The 2,674-nt window shown below is 28.8% G+C and overlaps 1 protein-coding gene across 5 annotated transcripts in view; it reads left to right on the forward strand.

Annotated features, from left to right (window-relative positions):
* Positions 1-2,674, forward strand: part of LOC106791574 (transient receptor potential-gamma protein) — an 88,422-nt gene that overhangs the window by 56,960 nt on the left and 28,788 nt on the right. The window lies entirely within an intron of this gene.

The raw sequence follows: 2,674 nt of genomic DNA on the forward strand, positions 1-2,674 counted from the left end.
TAATGGATAGAATTTTAATATACGATATTAGGAAAGGTATGTATTATATAATAAATAACAAATTATCTATTTGATATTTTTATATAAAAATATTTTCATGACTTCTTATTCTTTTTCTTTAAACAAATTCTATATATATAATGTGTTTTTTATCTTATTTTTAATTGATTTATTTTATAATAATTCTCATTAATGGATAGAATTTTAATATACGATATTAGAATAGGTATGTATTATATAATAAATTACGTTTCTTTTTGTTTTCTTTCTCAAAGATAGGGGATATGAAATTTTGTATTTCACTTCAATCTATCTTCCAGACTTTTTCGTGAATGAATTTTTGAATTTGATTGTCGGATTCTTTCTCTCTCTCTTTCTCAGTCAGCGTGAAAACTCACGCATATTCGTACAATGGAATTTCATAATGGTTCTCTTTCTTATTATACTCGTGGTCACGTTGATCTCGAAACGTTTTGTCTCTTTATTTTATTTTATTTTTCTCTACTCTTCTCTTCTATCATTATTCTCCGTCTGACATTTGTAAAAAAGAATATAGAAAAGGAGAAAGGTGTCTCGTTAAAGGTGAAATTAACGAGAATAAGAATTTGTAATACGTGACGAAGAAGAAGAAGTATTTTCTTTTTCTATTTTTTTTTTTTTACTCAAACGAGAAAATTTCTTTTGTCGCTAGATTAAAGTAAGATTTTATCTAGATATATTTTTTTTTGTTCATAAAAGATAAACGAGTAAAAGGGTTGAATCGAGTATCCTACAAACTGAGCTTAAAAAGAAAAATAAGAAAAGAAGAGACAAAGTTATTTGGTTTTTTATTTTTTACAAATATGCAAAAATACAAACCTGGGAGAACCGTGGGATCTTCTTGTTTTTTTTTTTTATTATAATCACTTTTAAAAAGAATTTTTCCAAAAAAAAAAATCGTGTTCACGTTATTACATGGATACATTTGATTTTAACGAGAATCATTTTTACAATGGTGAAATAAAAATACAAAAATTCTACACTATTTAAAACCTTCAATCATTTTTATTGATATATCGACGAACATTTAATAGGAAAAAAAGAAAAAACAATAAAAATAACCGAGTCTCGAAAATCAAATATTTATATAATATATTACAAAAAATAAATTGTTAAAGTGTATTCAATGGAAAAAAAAAATAAAATAAATATCGAGAACAAGGGTTTGTCCAACAAATTATTCCAGTTGACAAAGATAAATAATTGGTAAATATGGTTTTGTTTTCGAATATCGAAAAATGTTTCATTGTTTTTTGTTTCTTGGCAATAAAAGTTCGCATATCAAATTTGTCTCTTCTGTTTCTCCTGTGTTTTATTTTTATTAATGCAGATAAAAAGCGCATATACCGAATTTGCAGAGATAGGAGGAAAACGTTGTCATAAGTTGAACGATAATTTTCAGCCCTGTCTGGTGCATCTCCGAATGCATATAACTCGGTACGAATGAATTATCGAAATTCGGGATTGCGAACAATGAGAAGAAACATTATGAAACGTCGGTAACACACATTTTCGATACACCTATCCTTCGTTATTTATTTTCTTCTTTGTTTTTCTTCTTTTTTATTTTTTTTTCTATCAATTTATTTCCACACGTTCACGTTACGTAGTAGAATATAAAAGAATTTTTCGTCGAGTCAATCGATGAGATAAAAGGAACAAAAAAAAAGAAAAAGAGAAGAAAGGAATACGATTAAATCGGAGTGAATTTTGTTTGCATGCCAAATCGAATCGTATTACGTTCCAAACACGTGTAACGCATCCAAAATCGAATCACGATAGGCATCTATCTATTTTTTTTACTATAAAGAAGAAAAAAGAATCGCGAAAAATAAAATTAAAAAAAAAAAACAAATTAGAGAGAACAGGATTGGGAGTCAAGGGATGGCGGGGGTGGTACAAGGGTGGGTGTTACAAAAAAAAAAAAAAAAGAAATATATAATATAAAAATCGAAGTGTGTTATCCTCGTAAGCATTTTTCTAACATGTTTGTGTAAGACCAATAAAGAAAATTGTATCCCCCGATCCATCATTCACGTTTGGATTATATACGTGAGGGTGGGGATTGGGGGGAGGAGGAAGAAGAAAAAGAAGGAAGGGTGTATTGGGCAAAGGGGTTGGAGGGTTGGGGGGTTGTTGGTTTGAGGTTGTGGGTTATGTGCAATTCCATCTAACCACCCTTTTGCTTCATACAAAATACACCCCCATTTATTTTGCGTCTAATTTTTATTTGCATCTACACGGATATTCACTTACACATACATGTAAATATATATATATGTATATAGGTAGGTAATATATATGGGAATGGTATACGTGATACGTATTGACGAACCGATAAAATGAGAATAAGATTTTTATCCTTTTTTTTTTTTCTTCTTATTTTTCTTCTTTTTCTTTCGATACTTCCTTTTCCTTTTCCTTTTCCGATGGAAAGAAGAATTTTCTATAAGAGAGTAAGGAATATATTATCGATCCATGGAATATGTGGAATCATTGAAATGTATCAAATATCACTCGTTGAATTTACGAAATGAACTTTTCTACTAGAAAAATTGCTACCTCGAAATATTTCTCTTTGGTATATCTCTCTCTCTCTCTCTCTCTCTCATAGAAAATCTTTTTATTACATTTC

The sequence above is a fragment of the Polistes canadensis genome, unplaced genomic scaffold (assembly GCF_001313835.1).
Source record: "Polistes canadensis isolate GaletaPanama2010 unplaced genomic scaffold, ASM131383v1 scaffold_320, whole genome shotgun sequence".
NCBI classification, from domain to species: Eukaryota; Metazoa; Arthropoda; class Insecta; order Hymenoptera; family Vespidae; genus Polistes; species Polistes canadensis.